This window comes from Myotis davidii, unplaced genomic scaffold, assembly GCF_000327345.1.
Source record: "Myotis davidii unplaced genomic scaffold, ASM32734v1 scaffold123, whole genome shotgun sequence".
Taxonomy (NCBI): domain Eukaryota; kingdom Metazoa; phylum Chordata; class Mammalia; order Chiroptera; family Vespertilionidae; genus Myotis; species Myotis davidii.
Genome location: NW_006295391.1, coordinates 3,099,701 through 3,122,932, shown reverse-complemented (window position 1 = coordinate 3,122,932; position 23,232 = coordinate 3,099,701). Strand labels below are relative to the sequence as shown.

Here is a 23,232-nt window from a genome sequence, read left to right as displayed (position 1 = left end):
GCCAGTTGAAACAAAAGGCATGCAGATCAGAAAAAAAGAAATATTGTCTTTATTCACAGACATGACCACATACATACAAAGATCTTAAGAAATCTAATTCTATAAAAACCTAAGTTTGACCAAACTGTTAAAGTCATTCATTCATTTTCTACAGATGATACTAAAAGAACTAGTCACATGGGGGAGGGGCTCATATGATATACAAAATTAAATTAATTTAATGTTTGATCACAGATCTAAATGTAAAAACTAAAACTCTAAACTTTTAAAATACAACCTAGGATAAATTTTCGTATGACACAAAAAGCAAAATCACCAAATAAAGAAAGTACTGTAATCTAGACTTGATCAGAATTTTAAAAACTTCTACCAAAAATAAACCTTGAAAAAAAAAATGTAAAAGCAAGCCATATACTGGAAAAAATATTCTATGTAATTCTGACAAAGAGATATTTAAAATATATAAAGCTACAACGGTAAAATATTTAAACAGTTCACAAAAGATAAATGAATGTCATCAACGAAAAGAAAATTAAAACACAAGGACACACTGCTACACATCCATTAAAATGGCTAAGATTAAGAATGGCTAAAAATTCTAAGGTGGAGAAACTGTTGGTGGGAATGTAAACTGATACAACTACTGTATTTGCTATGTAAGATAAAATATTCAGATTCCAGGGATTAGACTATGGACATCTTTAAGGAGTCTTCATTCTGAGAAATTGATTTTAGAGAGGAAGGGAGGGAGGGAGGGAAGGAGGGAGGGAAGATGGATTGATTCTACTCATATGAGATTTTTAAGAAAGCAAAACTAACCTGTAGTGTTAGAAAGCAGATCAGTGGCTGTCTGGGATGGAGGTGAAGAGTAGGAGTGATGGCAGTTGGAAACGAGGGAATTTTTTCTTTAATGAACATATAAGCCTTGACTTGAACTGTGTTATACAAGCATACATATTTGTCACAATTCAATGAATTATAGATTGCACTCACTGTATGTCACATACCCCTCAGAACACTTTAAAGATCATAAATAACATCTTTAGTAGGTATTTTGTTATTTTAGTTGTTTTCCCCCAAAGGCTTTTAACATGCTTGCTCATCACCTCAGTTCTCTAATCTCTTTGTCATATACATTAAGTTCCCACCACAGCAGTCTTCAGAAAAACAATCTATGACTAGGAAGGAAATAATATTCACCAGTAAAAAAACTAACCACTTTTTATAAAATTCTTTCTAAAGAAAAACCTGTTGGCAATTCCAGTTCAAATATTGGAATTTAAAGCATAACCACAACTCTGGCAAGTAGTACATCCCTAAGTTCCATGCTGTGTGTTAAGGACTGAAAATCCTGTGCGTTGCTACGGCATTCTTCTAGGCGAGAGAAGGTTCAGAAGCAGTAACTACTAATAAGAGGAGGTAAGAAGCCGATGACCTGTATGTGGATGTGATTAGAAAATCATGTGGTACTTTGCCCCACTAGCCTAAAGAAAATTGGACTACCACTAACAACCTTAACATTGTGTAAGCCCCAAAAATTAACTTCCCTGCAGTAATATTAAATAAATATCATTTTTCTACACACCACTCAATATAAATTAAGAATAGGAATATCATCTTAGGGGCCACATTTAAACTACTGTGGCCACTAAAAGGCCCTATCTCCCCACCTCTAAAACTAAAGCTATAAAAATACAATATGGTCTCTAAAATCATTATCATTCAAAAAAACCTCAATATTAACCCACTCTCTCTGCCTTTGCCTTACCAATCCAATTATCCCAATAATCAGTCAATCAATCATATCAAACTAAGCAAGTTTTTTTTAATCATTCTGTCCTCTAACCTTCTACAATTTACTTTCCCTTGTTAGTTTATGATTCTTGAATCCCTACATTTGACTGCATTATTCTATTAACAAAATAAAAGTTCCATTTCAGTTGTTAAAGCAGTGATGGTGTTTGTTTTATTACTTTCTTAGATAATATTATTCATTAATCAATAGAGAAAAATGAGAATTTATCACTTCAGTATGTTCAAAAATCAGTAAAGACTGAATCCCATGGATACTGATTTCTTTGAAGACTTTAAATCTACATTTACAACTTGTGGAATCATCAGTCTCATGAATATTATTATAACCACCTGGCAGCCACACACACAGAGTTAGACTTTCAAATTTCAGAACTATTCATGCTTTTAAAAAACACTATTTAAATATGTTCAGATTCATAGTTTTCAAAAAATCAAATTCGCATTTCAGTCACATTTTTGCAGGAGACATCCTTAAAGAGTCAAAGCTAAGAAAAGTATGGTAAGGGCAAATATGCTCAATAAAAAACTACCCAAGATAATTCTACCACATTAAAACACTTTGGAAACTAGTCATTTCATGCATACTAGGCAATGCCACTGTAAAACCAGTGACTATTATAACTGAGCTCAATAGAGAAACGGCAAACATTTCTAGTAATAGAAGGATGGTACAATTTTTCAGATGGTAATATAAAAAAAATTTTTTTGAACATTTATCCATGTAAATGTTTCCAAAACCTGATTCGCACCCTTTCTTCGCTAGTCACAAAAGCCAGCAGCTCTAAAAGTCTAAGAAACTGCGATCAAGATGGGATAGGAGCACTGAAAAAAAGATTAGGGGGTATCTCTTATTATCCACAATGGCCACCTCTTGAAATCCCTCCACCAATCCACTTCTCTTCACTCTCCTTATCACAGCCCAGTGAAGCATCAAAATGGGTTCTGGGGGGTGGAGCTGAGAAACGCTAAAACATGTTTAGCAAGCTCTCCGGGTGATCCACAACAAAGCCTGGGAACTACTGTTGCAGTGTTTAGCTAAGACTTGCACTTCTCACCTCTATTATAGCAATACCTTCCAAGGTGCTGTCAGGATCTGACTACATTACCCTTCAACTTAACTCCTTCAAAAGGTTCCTCAACTTTCCAAAGCCCTGGCTTACCCACAAAGGCCTTCATGATGTGGATCCTACGACTTCCTCCTACAGCCCCAAACACCAACATTTCATACACATACACACAGGCACTTATCTCTAGACCTAACTCATAATTATCCCTACTGGTCTTTGCACTGCTAACCACCTCTTGGAATGGCTTCCCTCCCCTTCCTCTTTCCACTCAATCTCACATATAGCTAAAATCAAGTCATTTTAAGACTTGTTCCATACTCTACCTGGTCTAACACTGGAATGAATAAGTACCCTACACTGACTCTTAAAATCAACCTGTGCATTCCTCATCAAATTCTTATTACTTTCTGTTAACTTACAGCACAACACTAGGCACATAATAGGCGCTCAATAAAATGTTGGGGAGAGGGCCTGTCTTTCTCACATCTAGATGTCTTGGGATCAATGGATCCCCAATGTCTAAGAATACTGGCACATATAGGATGTCCCAAAAAAATGTAGACACATTTTGAATGATTACAAAGTCAGTGTTTATTAACATATTAGAGGCCCTATGCTCGAAATTTGTGCAAGAGTAGGCCTTCCATCCCCCGGCTGGCTGCCAGCACCAGCTTCCTTCTGGCACCTGGGACCCAGGGTTCCCTCCAGCTACCAGGAGGCACTCGGGACCCAGGCTTCCCTCGCAGCCCCGGCTTCATTCAGAAGGTCGCCCGGAAAGACGTCTGGTCTAATTAGCATATTACACTTTTATTATTATAAATAGTTCATTTTCAAAAGTTAAAAAATCTACAGATATGAATAATTTGTCAACACCTGTTTTCAAACTAATGACTGTTCTGGTCCAGGCACTGCTGACACTAACGTGAAGCAATGGAATCACAAGCATCAAGATCATTTCCTTTGGTAGTTGTGAGCCCTCATTTCATCAACTGTTGCAGTTTTGTACTGTAAACTTTATTTTTTATGTACCACCCATAAAAAAAAGTCTAATGGATAAATTTTCTTTGTTCAAACCTTGTCTGGCTTCACCCATTATTTCAAATCAGTTAAACCTAAAAAGGAGTGAAAACTGAGTTATCACAGCCTCTGGACACCATGCATCCCCAAAAAATGTATCCACACTTTGAATAGCAATGTTTGTATTTCAACTGCATTTTCAAATTTTCAGTAGCATTTTAGGATGATTTCCTTTGTTCAAAACTTAGAAAAGGCTGAAAAGAAAGAAACATGTAAAGTATACATGTTTTGGGACACCCTATAGATATCTTTTAAAAGTTTGCTGAGGCCCTAACCGGTTTGTTTGGCTCAGTGGATAGAGCGTCAGCCTGCAGACTGAAGGGTCCCAGGTTCGATTCCGGTCAAGGGCATGTACCTTGGTTGCGGGCACATCCCCAGTAGGGAGTGTGCAGGCGGCAGCTGATGGATGTTTCTCTCTCATTGATGTTTCTAACTCTCTCTCTCCATTCCTCTCCGCAAAAAAAAAATCAATAAAATATATCAAAAAAATAAGTAAAAGTTTGCTGAGTGATTCCAAACAAGAAAAAGCTACAAGACTTTGTCAGCACCAAACTAGTGTTGTAAGAAACATTAAGGGGCCTAGCCAGTTTGGCTTCATGGACAGAGCATCAGCCTGCAGACCAAAGAGTCCTGAGTTCAATTCCGGTCAAGGGCACATGAGTAGGTTTCAGACTCAATCTCCAGAAAGGGGCATGCAGGAGGCAGCCGATCAATGATTCTCTCTCATCATTGATGTTTCTATCTCTTTCTCCCTCTCCCTTCCTTTCTAAATCAAAAATATATTTAAAGAAGAAAAAGAAAAATTTTTCCAAAAAAAAAAGAAATATTAAGGGACTTCTTCAAGAAGAGAAATAAGCTGGTCGATGTTTCTCTCTCGTCGATGTTTCTGACTCTCTCTCTCCCTTCCTCTCTGTGAAAAATCAATAAAATATATTTTTAAAATAAAATAAAAAGAAGAGAAATAAGGATCAGAAGTATGAATAAAAAATGGCAATAACTACATACCTATCAATTACTTTAAATGCAAATAGGTTAAATGCTCCAATCAAAAGACAGAGTGGCTGAATGGAGAGAAAAACAAGACCCATACATATACTGCCTTTAAGAGACTCACTTCAGATCAAAATACATGCACAGACTGAAAAGAGAAAAAGATATCTCATGCAAACTTTAAAACCAAGGCTATATTAAGAGACAAAGCACATTACATAATGATAAAGTCTCAGTCCAACAAAAGGATATAACCCTTGGAAACATTTATGCACCCAACATAGGAGCATCTAAATATATAATGCAAATATTGACGGACATAAAATGAAAGATCAGCAGTAATACAGTCACAGTAGGGGACATCAATGGATAGATCATCCAGAAAGAACCAGATTCAGACAGACTGTCAAGGGCCGGGGGGGAAAAGGGCACATATGTAATACCCTTTGTAATACTTTAAGCAATAAAAAAAAAAGAAAGAAAAGAAAATGAACAAGGAAACAGCAGCCTTAAATGACACAGGACCAGATGAATTTAATTGATATCTTTTAGAATACTTCACCCCAAAGAAACAGAATATATGTTCTTTTCAAGCACACATAGAACATTTTCCAGAATATACCACGTTAGGCCACAAAACAAATCTCAATAAATTTAAGAAAACTGAAATCACATCAAGCATCTTTCATATAACAGTATGACACTAGAAATCAACTGCAGAAAACTGAAAAACACACAAATACACAGAGGATAAATAACATACTTCTAAACAATAAATGGGTTAACAACAAGATCAAAGAAGAAATCAAAAGAAACACTGAGACAAGTGGTAATGAAAACACACAACAACCCCAAATCTATGGGACACAGCCAAAATAGTTCTAAGAGGGAAATTCATAGTAATACAGAGGCCTACCTCAAAAACAATAAAATTTTCAAATAAACAATCTAACCTTACACCTAAAGGAACTAGAAAAAAGAAGAACAAAGCCCAGAGTGAGTAGAAAGAAGAAAATAATAAAGATCAGAGGGAAAACAAGCGAAATAGTCTCTAAAACAAAACAATACTTAAGGTCAATGAAACCAAGAACTGGTTCTTGGGAAGGCAGACAAGATTGATAAAACTTTAACCAGACTCAGAAAAAAAGAAAAAGAAGGGGGGGAAAAAAGAACCCAAGTAAATACAATCAGAAATGAAAGAGAAGTGATGACTGATGCCACAGAAATACAAAGAATTATACTATTTATGAAATTTTAATTAAATAGTGCTTAACTCAGATTAAGTTTTCAACTCTATCAAACTGAGATTCTGATGACTTTTATATTCATGTAAAATCGAAATAACATGAAAAAGTATCCTAAAATACAAATTATACTCACTAGAAACCTCATTAACTAGTTACACTATATCAGTCTATTTTTCCTGTTACTATTCTCAAATAACTAATTATCCCTCGGTTTAGTGTATCATAATGTAGAAGGGGATTCCCATGCAGCAATTTCCCCCTCCTCCAGTTTGTTCTTCTGCTTTTGTCCATTAAGTATTTGGAAACGAAATCAATTCCCCATCCCCACAAGCCCCCAATCTTCATACCCCTATGTACCTCAAAATGAGGAGCAGCAGCAAGCTGAAAAGAAGAAAACCTGGATGCTTAGCTCTTTTCAGTAACATTCACTCCTGAATTTCCAATTGCTTTTATTTTTCTAGAATTCAGAAATGTGGACCAGGGTGCAATGCTATAATAATGATGCAATGTCTTTCTCACCTATTGCACCACCACAGTGGTTCTCAACCTTGGCTGCACATTAGAATCACCTGGGAATCTTTTTAAAATCCTGATTTCTGGGCCTCATCCTCTGGAAATTCTGTTTCTTTGTTATGGGGTAGGGCCACAACATTAGTAACAAAGAAACAGAATTTCCGGAGGGTGAGGCCCAGAAATCAGGATTTTAAAAAGATTCCCAGGTGATTCTAATGTACAGCCAAGGTTGAGAGCCACTGCACTACCAGCTCAACTTTGTCCCTTCTGTACAAAGCTAACTAAGACCCTTTCCATCCCAAATCATAATCTCATCCATCATACACTATATCCAGGATTGAAACATAATCCTGCTGTTCTGTTTAAAGTCTCCTTCCTTCCCTGTCACAGAAGAACGTTCTTATCACAGCAAAAAAGTCACTTGATAATATGATCCCTTCTTACCTTTCCTGTCCATTCACATTACCGTCCAACTTGCAAACCATATCCTACACATAAAGCATACGGTTTGCCAGAAAAGATCAACCTGTTTGGCATATTATGCCCTAATAAATATTCCTCTCCTCCCGTTATACCACTCACATACCTATTTTTATTGTAAATTATTTCAATATATGTACACAGATTCTCCGTTAATATGGACACTTGTAATTTATTTTAATATTTTAAAAATTATGAATGTGAACATCATTTTATTATACTTAAGAGATATAGACTTGGTACAATTTCAAAAGCGTAGAACACAGAGCAAAATCAAAACTAAAATAAAACCTAAAGTGCCAGCCCTAACCAGTTTGGCTCAGTGGATAGAGCATCGGCCTGTGGACTCAAGGGTCCCAGGTTCGATTCCGGTCAAGGGCATGTACTTTGGTTGTGGGCACATACCCAGTAGGGAGTGTGCAGGAGGCAGCTGATTGATGTTTCTCTCTCATCGATGTTTCTAACTCTCTATCCCTCTCCCTTCCTCTCTGTAAAAAATCAATAAAATATATTTTTTTTAAAAAAACCTAAAGTGCCAAAAAATTATTGGCTTTGACATTCAGCTATCATACAATTAAAATAAAGGCATTAGGCCTGACCAGTGTGGCTCAACTGGTTGTGCATCATCCCATGCACTGAAACGTTGCTGGTTCGATTCCTGGTCAGGACACATGCCCGGGTTGGAGGCTTGATCCCTAGTGGGCAGTTTGCAGGAGGCAGTCGATCGATGTTGCCCCCTCACATCATGTTTCTCTCTTCTCCCTTCCTCTCTAAAAATCAATAAACTATTCTATAAAATAAAGGTATTAAAGGAAACAATCATCTCAAAAATGGATTTGATGTTATTTTAATTTTCTCTATAATGAAATGGATATAACAAATGCACTGAACTCAGAGGTTAATGGATAAAACAAAAGAAGTTTAAGATACCTAAAGAATATTTTTTGTATAGCTAATCTGTTCAAAATTGAGGTATCAGAGAAATGAAATTTTTTTTTTTTTTTTTAGGAAAATCAGTTCAGATAATGATTAACCTGATGAGATCAGTACTGTACATTTTCCACTTAATTTGGCTGAATACTGGCTTAATATTTAAATTACATGTGCAATCATAGGGTCAAAGAGCATTCAATCCAGAAGAGATATCAGAAGCCCAGTTCAAAGTTTTAAAGATTAAGCAAATGAAGTCCAGAAAAATTAATAAGTTGAGTCACAAAAGGCTTTTTCGTACATGAGTATTTTCTTATTTTAGTGAGCTAATAAAATATTGTTTCATATAACCAGTTAGGAATATGTAACTTATTAATTTTGTTACATGCTAAAAAAATATTTACTGTAACTGTCTGGTGAGGATGAAGGTGGTTATCTTCCTCAGAGATTAAAATATCCCCTATATATGTATAATTAACCTGTTGATAATTTTCTAACAGCTGCCTCAAATACTGGCTTCCATTATCTGTTAAATCAGAAGTAATGTTAAAAACAAAAATAAATAGCATCAATATTTTTACTACATAACTCATTTTTAGAAATCAAATTCATCTAAATACCCGATTTAGCAAGAGACAGGGTGCATAAAATTACTATCACATAAGGAACCTCAATTTTTCATTTTAAAAATGAATCTGTATTTTAAAAGGTTGGGAACCACAGAGGAAAAAAAAAAGGTGCCAATTCTAGTTAAAGGAGAATTTTACGCTAACTATTCTCATGGATGAAAGGCACAACTTTCCCAACTATAAATAAATGAACTCACATTTTGGGGTGAGGGATGAGGAGTAGAGGGAGGGGGAGAGATTGTCTGCCCAGCAGTTTCCTTGTTTACTCAACTGTCATTTGCACTGCTCCCCTCCCACTCCCACTATCCTATATAATAAAAGGCTAATATGCAAATTGTCCCCTTGACTGGGAGTTCAACCGGGAGTTCGACCAGGGCATAGGGCCGGCCCGTGGACTCTTCCCCTGGCCAGCCCCACCCCCAATCAGCCCCCCACTCCAATCAGGGACAGGGCCAGCCAACAAATTCGTGCACCGGGCCTCTAGTCCTATATGATAAAAGCCTAATATGCTAAGTGTCCAATTGTTCGCTATGACGCACACTGACCACCAGGGGAGCAGACGCTCCAACCAGTAGGTTAGCTTGCTGCTGGTGTCTGGCCGATTGGGACTGGGCGAGATGGGCTGGACACACCCTGGAGCCCTCCCTTGGTCCCTCCTGGGGCCTGATTGTGCACTGGTGTGGTCCCTCAGCCTGGCCTGCGCCCTCTCGCAATCCAGGACCCCTCGGGGGATATCAGAGAGCTGGTTTCAGCCTGATCCCCGCAGGCCAGGCCGAGGGACCCCACTGGTGCACAAATCCATGCACCGGACCTCTAGTAGTTTATATGTGGCCTCTGGCCATGGAAAACTCTCCCAAACCAAATTGATCAGTGCTTCAAGAGCTTTCCAAACAAAATAGAGAAAGAGGTATTCCTTACTCTACAGCACGCAAAAACAATAGAAACTCTGGCCCTGGCAAGTCACGTTTTCCTCCATGTAAAGAATGCCAATCTACTATGAGAGAATGAAGCTAACCTACACACACATACACACACAAAATTGTTAAACAGAAATTTCTGGTAGCATCAAATGGGTCTGATTCTAGTTGTCCTAAAGCCTGGCTGACTCAATGCCCTTCCTATAGCTGAGTTATTCAATCCATTTTGGATTCCATATGCCAATAAATCTCCTTTTCGGGTTAAGCTAACTTTGAGTTTCTATCACACAACTAAGAGTTCTGACTCATATACAACTTTGAGAAGTTGACCATGATTAATCAAGACAATATGACAAGTTGCCCTAGAACAGGGGTGGGCAAACTTTTTGACTCGAGGGCCACAATGGGTTCTTAAACTGGACCGGAGGGCCAGAACAAAAGCATGGATGGAGTGTTTGTGTGAACTAATACATGTTAACACTGCTGCTGGTGAAGGAGCGGAGGGGAGAGCAAGAGAACCCTCCGCTCTTTCGGCTCCGCGAGCCAGATAGAACAGCCGAACGGGCCGTATCTGGCCGGCGGCTGTAGTTTGCCCACGGCTTCCCTAGAAGGTTTGGCTCAGTGGATAGAGCACCTGCCTGCAGACTAAAGGGTCCCAGGTTCAATTCTGGTCAAGGGCACATGCCTGGGTTGCAGGCTTGATCTCCAGTAGAGGATGCAGGAGGCAGCTGATCAATGATTCTCTCCCATTACTGATGTTTCTGTATCTCTCTCCCTCTCCCTCATCAATAATCAATAAAAATATATAAGAAAAGACAATATCACAAGTAAATGTAAGTAAAGGCAAATTACAAAACTTCCAGAACCTATATAAAACATAAATGGAGTATCTAGCCCTCAGCATATTACTTAAATGAAATATGTACCTTTAACTTAAGAAAAATTAAGTGTTAACCTCTTAAATCTAGCAGTTATGATGAACACAAGCACATTTTCAAATTTCATCAATCATCCATTTATTTTCTTCAGATTGATTCTAATACCATCTCTAAGTACATTCCTCCAAGAAAAGTGAGAGGTACACACATATGTTCCCTAGGCCTCCAAATGTACATACCAATGTGTAATAAAGCCTCTTCCAACCCTCCTCTAAATGCTGATCTTTTAATGAATTATTTCCAGTGTTCTATTGTAAGGATGAACAGTTTAAGGCTATCAGCTGGTCATGAAAACCTTCCTGAGAACAATTCTCTCAAATACTTACTGAACATGTGCCAGGTCCTGGCTTTAGATCCTGGAGTGACATGACAGAGCCCATACCTGTTCTCATGGAGCTTAAACTATAGAGGTGAGTAAAAACTATGTATACATACAAAATAAATACATACATAATAAAGAGCTAATATGCTAATTAGACCAAACAGCAGAACAACCTTCCGGATGAAGCCAGGGCTGCGAGGGCCAGGGCTGCGAGGGCCGGTCGAGGTTGCAAGGGTCCGCGAGGCCGAGCCCCTTGCATGAATTTCGTGCATCAGGCCTCCAGTATATGTATATATTTAAGTAACTCATTCTCAGAAATGTTTTCATGACAAGCTGATAGCCTTAAACTACTGGTTCATCCTTACAGAACACAGGAATTTATATATATGTATGTATGTGTGTATGTGTGTGTGTGTGTGTGTGTGTAAATGTTCTAGTCATATGAGGAAAATAAGAGGGTCTTGTGACTAAAAATGGCTATGGAACAAAAATGGCTAAGAAGTGGGCAGCTTATGACCTCTCGATGTGACCTGAGATGGTGGTATTGGAAGTGAAATCTGAGTGACATAAAGGAATTAGCCATATGACAATTTCAGGACCAAGCCTGAAGCACAGAGCAAAGCAATTAAGGTACGGAGACAGGTATAAGCTTGTTCAGTGGGGGTGGAGCTGGTATGGCTGGAACAAGGGGGAGGGTGCTGTGAAATATGATAAGGTTTGTGAAGTGTCCAAGGGCAGGATCACATGGTGGGAATTAAGGAAAGGCATTTGAATTTTGTACTGAGTACAATGGAAAACCCATAGAAGAAGACTAAAGGGAAAAAACTAACATTTATTGAGCACCTTATATAATGCCAGACAAAATAGTATGTATAAGTGTTTTCCCTAAGGACTCTATAAAGCCATATATGCATTCATGTAAATTATACCATGAGCATTTATCATAGTAATTATCAAAAAATCAGTATGCTGTTATGCACACACACACCAAAAAAAGCCACTTTTCCTGTTACTACCAGTTCTCACTTGTAGGAGTCACTTATACGTTGATTTATCAGACCAAAGGAACCAACCAACCAATGTTATCTATTAGCATGAGTCATCTGGAAGAAAATGCAAGAAAGGCAAATGAGACTAGATGGAAACAAGGCAGCCAGCTATTCATGAGAGTATATGACCCAATAAAATGGAACAAACCAAGTAGAGAAACAACAAATTAGAAAACATGCCCACATGCAAGAAGCAGAGAGCCCAGGGATACAAAAGATTAAGTTATCTACTTAAAAGTCCACTCCAGCAGACACATAAACAGTAAAAAAGCACAAAAGCTTCTAATATTAACTGTAAATTCTCTGTTCATGTCCCTATTTAATATGGCCTTGCCTGTTTTAACAACATTCAGAGAAAAATGAAAATGTTAACGTTTTAAATATACTATGCTTGGTAATTTTTTACCTGAATTGTAAAATTTTTATTTATAAATAGTTCTTAAAATATCACTAAAATGCTGTGGCAATGATTTTCGTTCAAAGCTCTAAAACTGAAAATCTTATCTTCCCTTATAGCAAATTCTGGTTTCCAGAAAAATAGCTCAACTATCTCCCTTCTGACAACTATCTCCCTCTGACAAAAAAAAATCCTCAATAAAAATGGAGGAGCACTAGCTGGTTTTCTTCAGTGGACAGAGCGTTGGCCTGTGGACCAAAGGGTCCCAGGTTCGATTCCAGTCAAGGGCAAGTACCTTAGTTGCAGGCTCCTCCCTGGCCCGGGCCCTGGTAGGGGCTTGTGCAGGAGGCAACCAATCGATGTGTTTCTCTCACATTGATGTTTCCCTCTCTTTCCTTTTCCCACTCTACCTAAAAATCAATGGAAAAATATCCTCGGGTGAGGATTAACAAAAAAAAACAAAAACAAAAATGGGGGGAAAAAGTCATCTTCCAAATAATAATACCAAGACTTCTTATCCCCACACCTCCACTCCAAACACCCAATATCTCAAATTGTCCTAGATATTTTCACCAGTAACCAGGAGCAGATGTTTTCCCAGCTCACCCTAACAATGTTACCATGACCTACCTACCCCTATTTCTTCCAACTCTGACCCTCCTCTATCTTCTAACTCTGTCTCATTACCACTTATCATTAAATGAAAATCTCACGCCACTGCCAACCTACACTCAACAGTAAAAATACAGGAAGTACAGGATGTTCGCAAGCTAGAATGTGGGTAGTAGTAGATCAGAAGTCAGAATTAAGAGTCAACCTCGTCCACAGAACCACGTGTACTGGGTACAGTAATGGCTGGTTTAAAGAGACAAAAGGCATGGAGTGTGCATGCTCTGAGCCTTTCGGGAAGGCCAAGATCAAAGGGAGAGCACCAAATCAGGATTAAAAGTCTGGCAAAAATGACATTATCAGTATCAGGTAAAGGCCAGCGTTCTAATGGGGTGGGAGGGACCCAAAAGGAAATAAACTAGAAAGACTATATGAGTATCAGGGTACACGTGGACAAGTCAAATTAAACTGGTCAAAGTCTCTGTTTCTTTTAACTTAGGTTTTGAGCATATTCACTGTCTCTGCAGACTCCAAAAGCTATACAGCAGGATGCTGGGTTATCAAGCAGACCCTCACAATTCTTACAGTACGAACACAGTGAGTCCAAGGGTCAATGAATTTGTAAAAAAGGATGAATCCCTTTTCTAATGTTGTATATTCGAGTCACCCTGCATGTTTTTAAACAAAAAACAAGAGTACTGAAAATGTGTTCCCCGTATTAAAGCAAATATCATTCTGAAAACTTTCAGTATTTTTGCACATAGACACATCCTGTGTTATGTCATAGTATTTCTTAGTGAGAGTCCAAGTCAAAGTTTGCATAGTGTGTAACATGCCTATTTAAAATGACTGATCTGTCCATAAGCAATACCCACTGAGAGCAGAGCAGTGTCTGATCTCCCAAAGACTGGATAAAGGAGCCAAGATTCCGTTCCAGAAAGCAAGACGACTATTTTTTAAGGAAGCAACCTTTTTTCCTTGAAACATACCAAGATATGACCAAATTCAACATAAAATATCACTGTAAGACAGCATATGTATCAGAATAACAAAGCTCCACAGTACATAGTATTATTTCAGAGTGAGCAATAAAAGCTCAGTCACCAAATGTCGTGTCTTAGCCCTCTCTCTAACTTGGGAATTCTAACCATCCCATTCTCTGCAGTTGCCACAAGAAGCCATGACAGGCTTACAGGAGGGGTGTCACTTTTCTGCCTGTCTCTACAGCTGTTCCTCCTGCAGCTAACAAAGTACCAAGCAGTAGCTAGCATTTATTGCTTCCTTTGTGCCAGGCCCTACAATAATTTGCTTTACATGCATCCACATTTCAATCCCCACAAATGCTCTATGAAGAAAAGTACTAATTACCCTTTACTCCCATTTTTCAGAGTGGAAACCAATTGGAATCTATATTAATAAAAGGGTAATATGCTAATTAGACCGTGAGACCTTCTAGACGTTCTTCCGGATAAAGCCATAGTGGCGAGGCAGAGTCTGTTAGGGGGGATCAGGCAGGCAGGCAGGTGAGCAGTTAGGAGCCAGGAGTCCTGGATTTCGAGAGGGATGTCCAACTGCCAGTCCTAGATTGCAAGAGGGATAACCTAAACCAGCAGTTGGACATCCCCCGTGGGGTCCCAGATTGGAGAGGGTGCAGGCCGGGCTGAGGGACACCTCTCCCCCCTCCCCCGCTCCCCGTGTATGAATTTCGTGCACCGGGCCGCTAGTGGTTATATAATTTCCCAAAGCCATATAACAAATTAATAAATAGGGGTGACAGGATTCAAATCAGGTATGCCTGCTTCAGAGGTGAGCTCTTTACCACATTAACACCCTACAGTCAGGGCTACTGAGAAAGATCAGGCATAGACCCTACCTCATCCTCTTAGCTCTAAAAAGAGGCACTGCTCTCAGGAAACACAAGTGTCAGGTCAGAGCAGCAGAATTAAATGCACACAAAAACAGGCGCTACCTTTCTCTGAGGTTGTTCCAGCTTAAGTTAAAAGTAATAAGCACAACTAGAAGGCAACCCTTTGGGTAAACTAAACAGCCGATGTACAATTACAAGTGACACCCAGTGCAACCAAAAATGAAATCAAAGTCTAATGTTATGTCTCCTTGGAGTCAATAATACATAATCATGTTAGGGTCAACACAATGTCAGAATATATGGTTCCACAAATCCCATTTTATTAAGGATTATCATAATTATTAAAATCAACTGCTCAACTATGAGCACTCCAATTTCCACCTAATTTCCAAATCTTTGGCAAAACAACACTTTGAAATCAGGCACCACATTACTTCTACACAACCAAAATCTTTTCAAGTTTGCAATGAATTAATTTCTAATGATCAACCTTGGATAGGATTCAAAAATCACCAGTCACTATCACTAAATACTTTTACTGGTCTGATGACTCAATCATGAAACAAAACCAAAACTTATCATCATACTGGCTCTAATTCTGCCAACAAATTTTAGAAATAAAAATAACTGCATGCAGGAATATACACAGTTCCAGCTCTTTTAAAAATTGACTAAAAAGCATGAGAGAAATTAACATAGTTTCTCTTCTTTTGACTATCCAGAGTGAAAGGAATAGAAAAGATTAAGAATTCTTAACTGGAAGCTTTGATTTTTCACATTCATTCCTTTTTTTGAAATGGTAAAACACAAAATTCAAACAGTTCAAAAGATTATGCATAAAAATAAGCTTCTCCCACATCTTACCTCCTGATCTCCCCACCCCAACCCCGCCCCCAAAACCACTCTTAGAAGTCACTTGTGCATCTTTCTGGAGACATCTTAAACACATAAGACAAGCATGCCTACACATCATAACACACCCCACTATCATGTGTGTGTCCTTTCCACTCCTCTCCCCCTTTCTAAGCTAAAATGGCAACAGACTACACATGATCTCTTGCCTCCTTGTTTTTTTCATTTAAAGGTATCTTTGAGAAGACTCTATAAAAAAACCTAACAAGAAAGTCATAAACATCAAATTGAAACAAACCTGTAAAAGACCAATTCACTTGACACAAAACATCTCTCACCAGGTAATAAAACTGGTGACCTCTGCTGGCAGGACATAAGAAAGTCCAAAGACAAAAAATAATTCTGGAAGGGTCTGTTAGTTTTTGCACAAGAATAGAAAAACTAAACAGAAAAACTATTTCCCTGACATAGTAACAGACTGCACTCCTAACCTGTATATGATCTCACAAATGTACATTGCCTACTAAGAAAACCAGAGAAAGGTGACTTAGATAAAATACATCACTTTAGTGGAGGAAAAATTTTTAAGTATATAGCATATTACATTTTTATATAAACAGGTGCCAAAGAACATTGCCACAGCTACAAACAACACCTAAAAATTTACACACGTACGATAAATTTTAAACCATAAGGGGATAATTATGTAGAAATACAGAAAATAAGATGTTATGGAAAATCATTCATTATTCCTATTACCTTATTTCAAAAACCCAAAGTATTGCCTTACACTCTGAGTTAATGGCATCTGATAGCATCAAAATTGAGATGGAACAAAATTAGTACACAATTAGCCTGTTCAAATGAAGGAGAAAGCATAAAACACCTCTCTCTAACCCATAATTTTTGTTTTATTAGCAGTTGAAGGTAACCACCAAAATAGGCTATCACTGTAACTTCTCTAGCAAGGTGTCTGCTCATGCTAATGTCAAGTACTTTCTGACTATTATTCTACACAAGGCTGTAGATTTTTTTAGTCTTTAAAACCATAAATTAAGCAAATTTCCATGCAGACCTTTCCTTTTAAAAATCACATAAAATTAAGTGACAGAATTTGAGAATTTTAATACAGAAATTGGTTGAATGAGCAAACTTTAGTTACTATTTCATGTGATCCTCTTAATTACTAGACGCTAAATCACTTACCTACATAACTAAAACCCACAGTTTTAACAAAAACTGATAAAAATTCATATGCTTAATAGTGAACCCAAGTTAAAATTTAAAATGCTTCCTATCATGCAAGTAGATAAGCAGTAAGAATAAAAACAGTCACTGATTATTTCATTATAATGTCTTATCATTCAGTGTTAAAAAGAGTGTGCAGGAGGCAGCTGATCGATGTTTCTCTCTCATCGATGTTTCTAACTCTCTATCTCTCTCCCTTCCTCTCTGTAAAAAACTCAATAAAATATATTTAGAAAAAAAAAAAAAAAAGATATCAAGAAGTAAACTGAAATCTAGTTTCTAAAGAGTAAAAATTCTTCACTGTTTTTGTTTTAAGGTAATTAAAAAAGTTAAACATCTTTATCTTTAAAAAGAAGTTTGAGAATGCAGAGTACCATTTCATAAGAATTATTCTATTAAGATATTGGAATGACCATCTTTGGCCTGTGCTCCTCATGTTTCTCTTCTGTTTGTTTTTGTTTTGTTTTTTGATTCTACCTCCTGAAGGAAACTTTCACAGCTACAGAGGAAAACAGGTGGCAAACCTCCAGCTTAAACATTCAATACCTATTCTTCCTCATTCATTCTTCAAACTATTCATTTCACACAAATCTTTTCCTTAATCTGAATACTCTTTCTATGTTTACTGGAATTTAATTGTTGATCTTTCAGGATGACCCTTATGGTTTGATTATATCAATTCTGAGTTAGGAATCTAATCCCTCAGAAAGCAGGGTAATATCCAACTCATTTTGTTTGATGCAAATAAAAACTATGCTTTAAAAAACTTAGATTTTAGAACTCTAAACATTAAAAATTTCAGAAGGATATAAACAAATTAGCTGTGTTGCAAATAAATTACCCAGTTTTGTTTGTAACTACCAGTAATACGGCACAACCTAACCATAAAATCCTACTGAAGGGAGATGGTTACAATGACATTCTTCTGGTAAATTAAACTCACTTACACAATATAATAGATACATCCTATGCTAAATGTTAAAACATTCATAGCAATGGCTCATATGGGACTCCAATGTGGTCAGAATGCTGTCACACATACTGAAAGCTAAAAATAAAATCTTATTTAGGCACACCACCAAGAAAATAATAAGCAAAAAAGCCTGAGAGATTAAAAATAAATACATAAAGTCCAAAATCTTAAGTTAAAACAGGCATAAAGATAACCAGATAAACCAACTTAGTATGACATGATTCCCAACTAGAGTAGGTTTTTCACCAATGTGGCTACCATTCTTGAATTAAGACAAAATTATTCATTTTCATTTCACTCTAAGTTTTCACTAGGTGTTTTCTTTTAATTCAAAATTAACAAATAAATGTTGACTATCATACACCTAAACCCTGAAGGCCTAATTCAAAAAGAAGTTTCTGCCATATCTACAGGACTGCCATTGTATCTTAGCATTGGCCCTTGTAGAAACAATCCATTTAACATGAAGATGGTATGAGAGAAAGTCAAGAATTCTGCTAACACCCTGGCCAATGTGGCTCAGTTGGTTGAACATTGTCCCATGCACTAAGAGGTTGCAGGTTCATTCCTGGTGAGGGCACATACCTGGGGTTGCCAGCTCGATCCCCAGTACGGGGGCGTGCAGGAGGCAGCTGATCAATGTTCCTCTCTCCCTCTCCCTTCCTCTCTCTCTAAAGTAATCAATGAAAACATTTTTTGAAATACTATAAAAGGGGAAAGTCCAAGAAATATGATATATAGTTGGCTAATATGATACATACTCATAAAAAAATGAATAATTATGTAGTTTGTGATAGTCACTAAATCAATGGAATCTCAGAGAAGAAATATCCTGAGTCAGAATGGCCAGAAAAATCTTCATCGAAGAAGTGGGACTGAAATCAGGCCATCCAGAGGACAAATGGAAGGAACAGCATGCACAAAAGCAGCAGAGTAATGAGTATGGAAAACTGCAGTATTTGATAGGCAGGCAAGAATCCCAGTTGGAAAGGAGGGGGAAATTAAGCTGAATAGGTAGAATGGAGCCTTAAAAGCCAGACTGGAGCATATGAACGCAATCCAGTTGGCAAAGGGAAGCCATTATGGGTTCTCCAGCAGGGGAAGTGACATGATGAAGTCAGTATTTTAAATAAATTACACTGTCAGTAGTTACAGAAGATAGGATGAAGAAGAAAGGCTGCTCAAAGCAACCTACTAGAAAATTAATGCAATAACCCAGACTGAAAACCATTCACTCATTCATTTTTTTCATTCACTCACTGAGAAGACAGTAGACAGCTAGTAAGAACACTAGCTATACCACAGACATGCTGGGCCTAACGCCACTTATCCCCCGAGCCTTGGTTTCTCCGCTTAAAAACCAAGATATCACCCACTCAGATTGTCACAAGTACCTGTCAAATCATCTGGGTAGTCCTGACTCACAGAACTCCAACAGTAGTTAGCATTATCGCTGAATTAAGAATAGTAAAAAATGGGAAGTGAAAATAAGACAAGGCTCACAGATATTTCAGAGGAACAGAACTTCCAAGGAGAACTGTCCTGACAGCAGCTGAAATATGGAACAAGAACAGAGATGAAAGGTCAAGGCTGGAGAAACAATAACCCACTTGAAGTAATCACTCCAATCAAAAAAAGCAGATCCTCGGTACTACCGAATACGGCACTGAAAAACAAACAAAAATTTTAAAATTGGAAAATATTTAAAATGGTACAAGTGGACTTAAAAAGTCCAAGCCCAAGTGACAGAACAGCAACAAAGGCATGCAAAAGATGCACCACTGTCCCTACACCAACCACATAATTTGATATTATTAAAATCCAATCAAATTCTTCAAGGTAGGCCTTAATCACAACTTATAGTAAATAAATTAAGCCAAATTTATTTCAAATACTTTGACAAGGAACTCAGGAAATAAAGCTGCCAAATGCTTTCTATGACATTATGCTACCACTGAAAACAAGTAACAAGCAAATAAAATGTAATACAAAGAAGCAAACTTCAAATCCAAACCCATCATCATCCCAAACACCTTACATTTCCATGATGCTGGCTGTATGTCAAGTACTGTTCTCAGCACATACACTTCTCTCAATCCTCTGAACTCTACAAGGTCGACTGTCCCCATGAGGAGGAAACTGAGTACAGCAGGAGTTACTCCCCCGCGGTCACATGTAGTATGGGAGAGCGCCCGGGTTTGAACCCAGGCAGTTGGCCTCCAGGACCTCTGATGGAATCACTATCTTACACAAAACACGGATGTTTCTTATTCAAGGAATATGTACTCTGAGGGTACTTTTATTTGCTTTTCCTTCTTAATTATAGGCATGGAACCACATTTTCTTATTTCTGCAGGTCTGCAGGCAGTAGTACTTGGAGAGGCCCTTCACCACAGTCAACCTTAAGATAGTATATACAGCAGTTGACAAGATTGTATCTTACTAAACAGTTCTGGAGATTTAAGCACAATGATGTTTGAATCCCATGAATTTCATTTATCCCTGCAATCACTTGACCCTGTTAGTAGAGACACACAACTAAAGAAATATAAACCTGATTAGAAACACTAGTTTTTGCAAGGATATCTAGAGAAAAGACAAGACAGCTGGAAAGACTTGGTGCAGCCACAGCCATCTAGAAAGAACATGATGGATAGGATGGACTGTTGTGCATCATTTGATCATTTTGAGGCCTTGGACAAGTGAATTAATTTCTCTGCACTTCTATTTCATAGTCCACAAAAAAAGCCCAATACTACCCATCTCGAGATTAGTCTGAGGTATAAATGGCACAGAAAGCATCTCTCTCACCTTTCCTAGAGCACAGCCCCAGCAGAGTCCCTTTCCTCTGGCTCTTCTAAACAGGGCAATTCATTGTATTCTTACTAGCCCAATCCCAGAGGTGGTGAACAGGAAACTTCTCCAACAACAGCTCTCACACAGCTTTTTTTATTCTATTTTTTAATTTTTTTAAATTCAAGTTTTTGTTGGTGATAGAGCAGGAGATACCACCATGGTGGTCTCCAAGCTGGACCATACTCTTATTCTTTATTACATAGCCCTGAGGGCATACCTCTTCTGTTTTATGGGAATGCATAAATTCTCCATGTTAGCTGCTTTTTTTTCGCATTTCATACTGTAAATGTTATTTGTGAAAAGAGTCAAATTCACTTGTATTAAAAAAATACAAAGTCCCAGACATGTCAATATTTAGCCATCTCTCTCCCCTGACTTACCACCATCCTCATTCCACTCAATTCTTTTTATATAAATACAGAAACTGAACAAACCCAACAAATTATTTCTATGAACTTCATCAAAATGTGTCTAGTCAGAAATAATGCTGTAGTAAATTGTGGGAGGATTCCTTTGTCAGCTACTCATTTGACAAGATTGTGCTTAAATTTCATTGCAACATACAAACATGTATTTATTCAACAGGTTGCTGTTCAAAAAGTCCATTAGTTCACATCTTTTTTCATTAGTAGCCCCTACGTTTATATGAAGGGTCTACCCTTCCTGCACATTAGCTTGAAGGCTCCCAGCACACAGGAAGCAGTTATTTCTTGTTCTCCTGGTAAGCAAGCATCATGGTAATCATGATAAACCTTAATTAGATGTTGAGAACACAAGCAACAGAAAGATTCCTGGGCACACGTAAGAAGTTTATTAAAATGCTGAACACTTCCTTGAAGCACCCATTGCAAAAATACAACCTCCACCAAGGGCCACTTCAATTACAATGTGTCTCCCTCCATCACTTGAATAACCAAACGTCCCTCCATTAACTAATGGTGAGCTAAGCAACAATTTTTAAGCCAGGAACGAGTCCCTTAATTAAGTTCCTTCATAGTAAGAAAAACTTTTCCCATGTAAACATTGTTTTCACCCCAGTACAGTTTAGTGCTTTCCCCTATGGGTTTGATTCTAACTACTCAAATAGCAAAAACAGTAGTTATTTATGGATTTAATGGTTGTGATTACATGCATCAGACAATGCATGATAAAAAGAACTGGAAAATATTATACTCAAAACAAGCAAGAAAACCTCAGTTTAAGAGGGAGAAGTATACACAACGCATCCCCCACCTAACCACTCTCAGCCACATTTTCTATCTGCCGCCCCTCCTCCACAGGTAGATAAATGCTCACTATTGCTAGAACCCTCACTGATAATTTCCGAAGCTTGCTTGCCATGAACTCCCATGACACAACCCAACATATACACCGTCTTCATGGAGACAGAGCTGCTCCATTTCCCTAGACTATCAACTTAATAAAACGGTGAGAACATACAGTCCCAGGAAGTCAGGATTACTAAAATACACCAATGTAGCACTGGCCTGATTCAACAAAAATGAAAATGAACCACACACACTGGGATAGCCAAAAAGTCACTCGCTACATCTTCAATGTGTAGCGAGGATATTTACTACAATTTGTCTTAGGTGAGTGGCTGAAAACACCACCAGGTGTCTTCTATTTCCCATGGGATAAAAGAGTCTTTAGGAAAAAAGAGGGAAGGAAGATCACGATTTCAGTACATGGGGGGAGGGGCGGACAGACCATGTAGACTAAAAATAGCCCACAATTCACCCGCCGTCGTTTATTCACACGCTTGTTTAGATCCACAGAAAGTTCTTGTCTGGAAAACAGGAAAACCAATAGTAAACTTCCCTAAGTCCTCGGTAAATCACGGAGGCACCAAAGCTGTTCACCTTGGTGCCTGCCCAGCCCATGGTGGGAAGGAAACTCCAGACACTGAGCAAACCTAGTTTTCAACTAGGTTCCAACCCTGGTCACTGACGATCACCAAATTGCTTTAGGGACGGTCACTAGACAGCCGAACAGGAGGCCTTCTTAAGGAGCCACTACGACCCACATTTTACAAGAAACACACCATGTTCACAGCCTACAATCTCATCTCGGTGGCCACTGCAAAGTGATGCCTGTTTTCAGCAAATTAGGAACTTGCCAAAATACGGGACCTGCTGGCACATGCACCGCTTCCCTCGAGCTGCCGCTGAAGATTAATATTTCACTGAAATAAAAGTCAGTTTCTGCTCAAGAAACGGACTTCGGTTGCAAAGAGGAAGTTACCCAGAAACCACCCTCACAACGTGGCCTGCACACTGTCACCAAAGAACGCGCCTCTGCGCCACCCCAAACTTACCAGGAAGCCGGCAATAACTTTGCCAATGCTACACTTCTGAACCCAACTTCAAAGTGACTCCGAAGGCCCCCTTCGGACGAGAAAAAAGCACCAAGTTCCGAATCAGCACGTCCTCCAGGGCGGCCGCGCGCCCCTCCCC

At 38.3% G+C, this 23,232-nt stretch overlaps 1 protein-coding gene across 2 annotated transcripts in view; it reads right to left on the bottom strand.

The window, feature by feature from the left end:
- The window catches only part of TBL1XR1 (transducin (beta)-like 1 X-linked receptor 1), a 171,055-nt gene extending 147,834 nt beyond the window's left edge, over positions 1 to 23,221 (bottom strand). Inside the window, exon 1 of one of the 2 annotated variants that reach the window (XM_006770030.2) lies at positions 23,094 to 23,221. The gene's annotated coding sequence lies outside the window, so the exon portion shown is untranslated. Of the gene's footprint in view, positions 1 to 22,820; positions 22,843 to 23,093 lie in introns of those variants that run through there. The other variant, XM_015568016.1, reaches the window with a different exon arrangement.
- Between the last annotated feature and the right edge of the window lie 11 nt (positions 23,222 to 23,232).